Source organism: Salmo salar, chromosome 12, assembly GCF_965601325.2.
Source record: "Salmo salar chromosome 12, fSalSal1, whole genome shotgun sequence".
Classification (NCBI taxonomy): Eukaryota; Metazoa; Chordata; class Actinopteri; order Salmoniformes; family Salmonidae; genus Salmo; species Salmo salar.
In genome coordinates, this window is record NC_138302.1 from 83,828,412 (window position 1) to 83,838,626 (window position 10,215).

At 42.9% G+C, this 10,215-nt stretch overlaps 1 long non-coding RNA gene across 1 annotated transcript; it reads right to left on the minus strand.

Annotated features, from left to right (window-relative positions):
• Positions 1-7,210: 7,210 nt before the first annotated feature.
• LOC106565943 (uncharacterized) lies at positions 7,211-8,788 on the minus strand. Its single transcript, XR_001319762.3, has 3 exons — positions 8,525-8,788; positions 7,752-7,854; positions 7,211-7,361 (listed from the first exon to the last, which is right to left on the minus strand). It is a non-coding gene; the product is annotated as an uncharacterized LOC106565943 (long non-coding RNA).
• Between the last annotated feature and the right edge of the window lie 1,427 nt (positions 8,789-10,215).

The window sequence follows — 10,215 nt, forward strand, 5'->3', positions numbered from 1 at the left end:
GACCTAAGACAGGGAATTTGTACTAGGATTAAATGTCAGGAATTGTGAAAAACTGAATTTAGATGTCTTTGGCTAAGATGTATGTAAACTTCCGACTTCAACTGTACATAAATACACGTACATCCATGCTGTTAAAATACACTGAGTGTACAAAACATTAAGAACACCTTCCTAATGTTGAGTTGCACCCCTTTTTGCCCTCAGAACAGCCTCAATTCATCCGGGCATGGACTCTACAAAGCGTAGAAAGCATTCCACAGGGATCCTGGCCCATGGTGACTCCAATGCTTCCCACAGTTGTGTCAAGTTGACTGGATGTCCTTTGGGTGCTGGACCATTCTTGATACACACGTCGAAACTGTTGAGCTTGAAAAACCCAGCAGCATTGCAGTTCTTGACACACTCAAACCAGTGCACCTACTAACGTACCCCGTTCAAAGGCACTTAAATCTTTTGTCTTGCCCATTCACCCTCTGAATGGCACACATACACAATCCATATACGAATTGTCTCAAGGCTTAAAAATCCTTCTTTATCCTGTCTCCTCCCCTTCATCTACACTAATTGAAATGGTGACATCAATAAGGGATAATAGCGTTCACCTAGATTCACCTGGTCAGTCTATGTCATGGAAAGAGCAGATGTTTCTAACTCATGACGTAATTGGACAAACCTAAGCCTCATTTGAAAATAATACTCATCGGCAATTCTGGGTAAGCCCGAAAAATGATATTAGACAATACTGGCCAATGTTATTACTTTTCATTATTTATAGGGATTTCCAAGATGGCGTAGCAGTCGGGCGTTTGTTTTGTTTGTCTTGTCTCGTCCCGTGTATATATCGTTTTCTTTGTATATATTTCACACATATTTTTTTTATTTTTAATCTCAATTTCCATCAACGGACTGAACATACTCTTCTGCAGCCCGCCTCACCCAATGTGGTATGGATCTGCTATTTTTTTTATACTTTAGAGCCAGAACCCCCATCAGAAGCTAGCCAGCTAACTAGCTACTAGCCAGTTAGCCACTGCTAGCGGTCATCACTGTTAACGCTGACATCAGGCAGCCTCTGCCCGGTCAATTCCTGCCAGTCTGCACAACGCAATATCAACCCAGAGCATATCGGACTACTTTTTCACCACCACATCTCCGGATTCCTACTGCAAGCTTTGAACCTTTACTCCGGATCATCGCAGCTAGCTTGCTGCTATCCGAGTGGCTACTCCTGGCTAACGTCTCTGTCCCAAAGAAAGCACCAGTTAGCCTGGAGCTAGCCTCGAGCTAGACCCATCTCCTGGCTAGCCGAAGAGATCCATCAGACAATTCCTGGGTTTCAATACCTCTTTTGCCAATTGGCCTGGACCCTTAGCTGCCAACACGGAGCCCCGCAGATCCATCACGATTGGTCGTCCAACGTAATCCATCCAAGGGGGTTTCAACAGGCTCTTCCGTTGCGACGTCCTCCTGAGGCCCATCTGCTAGCCTGCTATCCCAGCCTGATAGCTGTCTGAATCGCCGTGTCTCCAGCTCGCCTAGCTACTCACTGGACCCAATGATCACTCGGCTACAAATGCCTCTCCCTAATGTCAATATGCCTTGTCTGTTGCTGTTTTGGTTAGTGATTTTTGTCTTATTTCACTGTAGAGCCTCCAGCCCTATTCAATATGTCTTAGCTAGCCCTTTTGTTCCACCCCCCACACATGCGGTGACCTCACCTGGCTTAAATGGTGCCTCTAGAGACACAACCTCTCTCATCATCACTCAATGCCTAGGTTTACCTCCACTGTACTCACATCCTACCATACCCTTGTCTGTACATTATGCCTTGAATCTATTCTTCTGCACCCAGAAATCTGCTCCTTTAACTCTCTGTTCCTAATGCACTAGATGACCAGTTCTTATAGCCTTTAGCCGTACTCTTATCCTACTCCTCCTCTGTTCCACTGGTGATGTAGAGGTTAACCCAGGCCCTGCTGCCCCCAGCATCACTCCCATTCCTCAGACGCTCTCATTTGTTGACTTCTGTAACCGTAAAAGCCTTGGTTTCATGCATGTTAACATTAGAAGCCTCCACCCTGAGTTTGTTTTACTCACTGCTTAAGCACACTCCGCCAACCTTGATGTCCTAGCAGGACTGAATCCTGGCTCAGGAAGGCCACCAAAAATCCTGAAATTTCCATCCCTAACTATAACAATTTCCGACAAGATAGAACTCCAAAAGGGGGCGGAGTTGCAATCCACTGCAGAGATAGCCTGCAGAGTTCTGTCATACTATCCAGGTCTGTGCCCAAACAATTCGAGCTTCTACTTTTAAAAATCCACCTTTCCAGAAACACGTCTCTCACCACTGCCGCTTGATATAGACCCCTTCAGCCCCCAGCTGTGCCCTGGACATCATATGTGAATTGATCGCGACCCATCTATCGTCAGAGCTCATACTGCTTGGTGACCTAAACTGGGACATGCTTAACACCCCGGCCATCCTACAATCTAAGCTAGATGCCCTCAATCTCAAACAAATTATCAAGGAACCTACCAGGTACAACCCTAAATCCGTAACCATGCCCTCCAAATACACCTCTGCTGTCTTCAACCAGGATCTCAGCGATCACTGCCTCATTGCCTGCGTGCATAATGGGTCCACAGTCAAACGACCACTCCTCATCACTGTCAAACGCTGCCTAAAACACTTCAGCGAGCAGGCCTTTCTAATCGACCTGGCCCGGGTATCCTGGAAGGATATTGACCTCATCCCATCAGTAAAGGATGCCTGGTTGCTCTTTAAAAGTGCTTTCCTCACCATCTTAAATAAGCATGCCCCGTTCAAAAAATGTAGAACTAAGAACAGATATAGCCCTTGGTTCACCCCAGACTTGACTGCCCTTGACCAGGCAAAAAAACATCCTGTGGCGTTCTGCATTAGCATCAAATACCCCTGCGATATGCAACTTTTCAGGGAAGTCAGGAACAAATATACTCAGTCAGTTAGGAAAGCTAAGGCTAGCTTTTTCAAACAGAAATGTGCTTCCTGCAGCACTAATTCCAAAAAGTTTTGGGACACTGTAAAGTCTATGGAGAATAAGAGCACCTCATCCCAGCTGCCCACTGCACTGAGGATAGGAAACACTATCACCACCGATAAATCTACGATAATTGATAATTTCAATAAGCATTTTTCTACGGCTGACCATGGCTACCCCTACCCTGGCCAACATCTCAACACACCCTGCAGAAACTTGCCCAACCCCCCCCCCCCTTCTCCTTCACCCAAATCCAGACAGCTGATGTTCTGAAAGAGCTGCAAAATCTGGACCCCTACAAATCAGCCGGGCTAGACAATCTGGACCCTCCCTTTCTAAAATTATCCACCAAAATTGTTGCAACCCCTATTACTAGCCTGTTCAACCTCTCTTTCGTATCGTCTGTGATCCCCAAAGATTGGAAAGCTGCCGCGGTCATCCCCCTCTTCAAAGGGGGTGACACTCTAGACCCAAACTGTTATAGACCTATATTCATCCTGCCCTGCCTTTGTAAAATATAAGAAAGCCAAGTTAACAAACAGATCACTGACCATTTCGAATCCCACGTACCTTCTCCACTATGCACTGGTTTCCGAGCTGGTCATGGGTGCACCTCAGACACACTCAAGGTCCTAAACGACATCATAACCGCCATCGATAAAAGACAGTACCGTGCAGCCATCTTCATTTACCTGGCCAAGACTTTCGACTCTGTCAATCACCGTATTCTTATCGGCGGACTCTATAGCCTTGGCTTCTCAAATGACTGCCTTGCCTGGTGCCCCAACTAATTCTCAGATAGAGTTCAGTGTGTCAAATCGGAGGGCCTGTTGTCTGGACCTCTGGCAGTCTCTATGGGGATGCCACACGGTTCAATTCTCGGGCTGACTCTTTTCTCTGTATATATCAATGATGTCGCTCTTGCTGCTGGTGATTCTCTGATCCACCTCTACGCATACGATACCATTCTCTATACATCTGGCCCTTCTTTGGACACTGTGTTAACAAACCTCCAAACGAGCTTCAATGCCATACAACACTCCTTCCGTGGCCTCCAACTGCTTTTAAATGCTAGTAAAACTAAATGCATGCTCTTCAACCGATTGCTTTCAGCACTCTCCCACCCGACTAGCATCACTACTTTGGACGGTTCTGACCTAGAATATGTGGACAACTACAAATACCTAGGTGTCTGGTTAGACTGTAAACTCTCCTTCCAGACTCACATTTTAAGCATCTCCAATCCAAAATGAAATCTAGAATCGGCTTCCTACTTCGCAACAAAGTGTCCTTCACTCATGCTGCGAACTGTATGCTCTCGTTGGCTGGCCCTCACTACATTTTTGTCGCCAAACCCACTGGCTCCAGGTCATGTATAAGTGTTTGTTTGGTAAAGCCCCATCTCACCTCAGCTCACTGGTCACCATAGCAACACCCACCCGTAGCACGCGCTCCAGTAGGTATATTTCACTGGTCATCCCCAAAGCCAACACTTCCTTTGGCGGCCTTTCCTTCCAGTTCTCTGCTGCCAATTTCTGGAAGGAATTGCAAAAATCACTGAAGCTGGAGTCTTATATCTCCCTCTAACTTTAAGCATCAGCTGTCAGAGCAGCTTACCGATCACTGTACCTGTACACACCCTATCTGTAAATAGCACACCCAACTACTTCATCTCCATATTATTACTTACCCTCTTGCGCTTTTGCACCCCAGTATCTCTACTTGCACATCATCATCTGCACATCTATCACTCCATTGTTAATGCTAAATTGTAATTATTTCACCTCTATGGCCTATTTATTTCCTACCGCCCTAACCTTCTACATTTGCACACATTGTACATAGATTTTTCTATTTTTTTATTTTGTGTTATTGACTGTACGTTTGTTTATGTGTAACTCTGTGTTGTTGTTTTTGTCACACTGCTTTGCATTATCTTGGCCAGGTCGCAGTTGTAAATGAGAACTTGTTCTCAACTGCCCTACCTTGTTAAATAAAGGTGAAATAAAAAATATAAAAAATACCGTAATTTCCGGACTATAAGCCGCAACTTTTTTCCCATGCTTTGAACGTCGCGGCTTAACTTCTTACATCTAGACGTTCCGCTAGCGGAACACCGCTCCAATATCCAATGATAGGGCGTGGCGCGAAATACAAACTCCTCGAAAATCCGAAAACTTCCATTTTTCAAACATATGACTATTTTACACCGTTTTAAAGACAAGACTCTCCTTTAACTAACCACACTGTCCGATTTCAAAAAGGCTTTACAACGAAAGCAAAACATTAGATTATGTCAGGAGAGTACCCAGCCAGAAATAATCAGACACCCATTTTTCAAGCTAGCATATAATGTCACAAAAACCAAAACCACAGCTAAATGCAGCACTAACCTTTGATGATCTTCATCAGATGACACTCCTAGGACATTATGTTATACAATACATGCATGTTTTGTTCAATCAAGTTCATATTTATATCAAAAACCAGCTTTTTACATTAGCATGTGACGTTCAGAACTAGCATTCCCACCGAACACTTCCGGTGAATTTACTAAATTACTCATGATAAACGTTCACAAAAAACATTACAATTATTTTAAGAATTATAGATACAGAACTCCTTTATGCAATCGCGGTGTCCGATTTTAAAATAGCTTTTCGGTGAAAGCACATTTTGCAATATTCTGAGTAGATAGCCCGGCCATCACAGGCTAGCTATTTTGACACTCACCAAACTCAAATTTACTATAAGAAAAATTGGATTACCTTTGCTGTTCTTCGTCAGAATGCACTCCCAGGACTTCTACTTCAACAACAAATGTTTGTTTGGTTCCAAATAATCCATAGTTATATCCAAATAGCGGCATTTTGTTCGTGCATTCAAGACACTATCCAAAGGGTGACGCGCCGACACATATCGTGACAAAAAATTTAAAAATATTCCATTACTGTACTTCGAAGCATGTCAAACGCTGTTTAAAATCAATTTTTATGCGATTTTTCTCGTAAAATAGCGATAATATTCCGACCGGGAGTCGTTGTTTTCGTTCAAAGACTGAAAATGTAAAATGGACTCTTCACGTGCACGCGCGCACCCGTCTCATTGTTCTCAGATCGACCACTATCCAAATGCGCTACTGTTTTTCAGCCATGGACTGCAGAGTCATCATTCAACATTCTGGCGCCTTCTGAGAGCCTATGGGAGCCTTAGAAAGTGTCACGTTACAGCAGAGATCCTCTGTTTTCAATAAAGAGGCTAAAGAAGGCCAAGAAAGGGTCAGAGAGGGCACTTCCTGTTTGGAATCTTCTCAGGTTTTGGCCTGCCATATGAGTTCTGTTATACTCACAGAGAACCATTCAAACAATTATATGCATATTCTAGTTTCTGGGCAGGAGTAATAAACAGATTAAATCGAAGAGGGCTCAGCGGGGGATTTGCCTCCGGATGAAAGTGACGAGAGCGACAATGAAAACGATCCAATATCGGATGAAGCAATTCTGAGGCTATTTAACTCCGACACCGAAGGAGAGGACTTCAGTGGTTTCAGTGCACAGGAGAAGGAAGATGGTGACCAATTACTTTCTTGGTAGGCTACTGTTTACTGCTAATTTTATTTTTTTTGTTACAAGCCGTGTTTCATTAAAGCCTATTTATTTTTGTTACAAGCCGTATTTCGTTAAAGCCTATTTATTTTTGTTACAAGCCGTGTTTCGTTAAAGCCTGTGTAAAGTTCATTTGTTTCAATGTACCGGTAGGCACCTGCGGCTTATAGACATGTGCGGCTTATTTATGTTCAAAATTTAAAAAAAAGTTAATTCAGTGGGTGCGGCTTATATTCAGGTGCGCTTAATAGTCCGGAAATTACGGTAGTTGGCTTGTGGGTACCCCTGAATGCGACTTTTCTCTGGAAAGGAGCTTGGAAAGGGCAAATCATTTTCTTTTTGAGAATCCCCTCCCTTTTTCTGAGACACAACGTAGGGTCAAATTACTACTCTGAACAGAAATTTAAACGCATGTGTCCTCCTGGCTCTGATGACTGGCGTATCTGCTGCTTTCCTGATTCATTGTACAACTTGTAGAACTGTCATAATGCATGTAGATGTATATGCCATTAAACAATCATATAGGATTATATTAGATCCTAATAATTCTTCACAATGTCTTCATAAAGCACAGACCACACATTGGAAAATGAAGAGGATTTATTATATGGACATAAGTGGGTGGGGGGGTGGAGGTGAGAGAGCGAGAGATCTCCTTCACAGGTGTAGGGAGAGGAGTGGGTTTTAGGTGATGGTGGGTAGGTGGACCCAGGTGCTCTGCCATTTTCTGCCACTGCAATGAAACCAACAACAAAATGAACAAACGACACCAAGACAGGTCAAATGGACGAATTCAAGAAGTAACTTTTATGTTTAAATTTTTTCCTAACTTACACAACGTACATAGTTCTGTTTTGGGACACTTGTGTATATGACAGAGGCGCGTGTGAATGCACAAATTAAGGGGTGAGGGAAGAGACTAACTTGGTATTTGTATTTATTTCAGTCATCATTCTTTTTATTCTTACACCTGATAGAATGATTATGTATTTTGGTCATTGCCTCAGACATAGCAATCATTGCTGTACACTAACAAATAACTAAGATAATGTGCTGTACTATAGAGATGACAGCCCACACTCACATTGTGGACAGTGGAGACAAAGAAAATAGGTTCATGTACCATTGCACTTCTTCGGTTCTGTCTTTTCTGGCACTCTGCAGTGCCTGTGTCCTCGGCCATGGTCACAATGGACCCCTGCATCTCTTCAACTGTGAATTTCAACCTGAATGAACACACAGACATGATTTGTATTGAAACTCTTAGGTGGCACATACACATTTTCTGGTCCAAATGCACTCCCTACCCCTCCTCCTTGGCCCTGACCTAACCCATAGATTTTTCTGAAGGGTCTGGATAGGCATAATTAGGAAAGTGGTGGAGCTTACACCATATTGCTTGCACATATACAAATATCGAAAGGGTTAGGGCCAAGGGAAAAGGTTAGGGATTGAACTGGGACGGCTGATTCAATATGGGTAAAGCCCAAAGCACACGGGAGCCTTTTTTTACATGTGTGAACGAGCATGCTTACGCTGGACATAGAATGCATGAGAGTCAATGAGAGGAAACATACAGGCTTTGAGCGTCAACGATATCACAATTATATAGAACACCAAATTAGAATGATATTTTTCTCGTGGCGCAATGCTGATCAAATTAACTGATTAAGGGCACGTTCCTAAATTCACTCTGGATATCTACTCAGATTTCAGATGCAGTCTCGCCTGAGTGTGCCAGAGTAAGGAATAACTGATGAATTTACGAACGCTAAACACCAGTTGAATATGGGCGGTGCCAGTAAACGTCAGCAAAAAAAGCGTAATTAAATTGTTCCTAGCAACACAGTTAGTCATCAATGCTCTGGATAACATAAAAACAGCCCACCCAACTACCTCTGCCAGGGCGAGTGAGGTGTTCTCTCATTTTTGTCTGGAAGTAGCTAGCAAGCTAGCCAACCTTAGCCTGTTAGCTTGGGTGCCGTTGTGAGGTCAGAACGCTCGGATCAACCCTACTCGTCGGCCAGAGCGTCCAGTGTGCGCTCTAAATCAGTGTTGCCAACTAATTTCCAGGTTAAGTTGCTTGAAGCAGGTTGATTTGTTGCTAAAAATGACTTAAATGAGGTTGTGATGTCATTGCGTGATAACGTACAAATGCGTCATTACGTAGAATACACAATTACGTTGCTCAAATTGACTGGACATCTCGGCAAAAAATATGATTTGACATTTGTACAGGTACAGACTCCCACTCTTTTCTGTACAATTTTGATTGAGGCATGTTGATTGATGTTGTAAGTTCTGTTCAAGATCAAACATTCGTGACCAACTATATTCATTGGGTTTGGCTTGTCGAACCGGTACTACTGCTGCTGCAGTCAGACAACAATGATTTGCAATTTGCTGGAATTGCTGCTGGCCTGCTGCTGCCTGTGCACGACCTGAGCGCCTGCTGCTGACGTCACTCACAATGCACTTTTGCAGCCAGGCACGTGTGTTGTGACTGGGTGTGCGACAGAGAATCTTTTTTGTGTGTAATTTAGAGGGGAAATGCATGCATTTTAGCGTTTGAGTCACTTTTCAAAAGTTGCTAATAGTTCCAAATAAATGTTAAAAGTAGCTACATTTGTTGCTAGGTGCTATTTGAAAAAAAAGTTGCCAGGGTAGTCTGAAAAGTTGCTAAATCTAGCAACAACATTGCTAAATTGGCTTCACTGCTCTGAATGCTCCGAGGGCGAAACGCACTGAATTGGCGCACTTTGAGTACCTTCTTGCGCTCCGAAGTGAATTTACGACTCTTTGTGCATTGTTACCAAGTCTAGAATTGTGAAACGCAGGTTAGCGTTTTTCGTCATGCATCTTGTTCTGGAGGTGACTCTGTAGAGTGGTTACGAGCTGGCAAAGCCACAAAGTCATAACATCAGATTTTAAACCTAACCTTAAATTAAGGTCAATTAATTTGGCCTATCTAAGGGGAAATCGCCCAGTTCTGCCTCCAGGACAAGACCGGTGACAATAAATGTCAACATGCCTGTGAAGTTCAGTTAGTGTCTATTAGTATAAATAAGTTTAACGGCAAGCCAATATTATGTATAAAATAGCGTTTATGAAAAACAATGTAGCAATGTATGAATGCAACGTTATTTTACATTTATAAACTGGATTGTGTTTCAGAAGTATATATCACATTGTCAATGTCATTTTCTTGACCTTATCACTGTTGTTGCTTACAGCCGATTTGTTTGTACAGTTCAAACAAAGTGGTTCAAATAAATAAAATCTGGTTTAGATATTGAGTGGGTTGTTTGTAGAAAGAGAATTCAAGGAATTGTTATGATTTTCCCTACTTTGCTAAATTAAGTTGTGTGGTTAAAAATATACTGCTCAAAAAAATAAAGGGAACACTTAAACAACACAATGTAACTCCAAGTCAATCACACTTCTGTGAAATCAAACTGTCCACTTAGGAAGCAACACTGATTGACAATAAATGTCACATGCTGTTGTGCAAATGGAATAGACAACAGGTGGAAATTATAGGCAACAAGCAAGACACCCCCAATAAAGGACTGGTTCTGCAGGTAGTA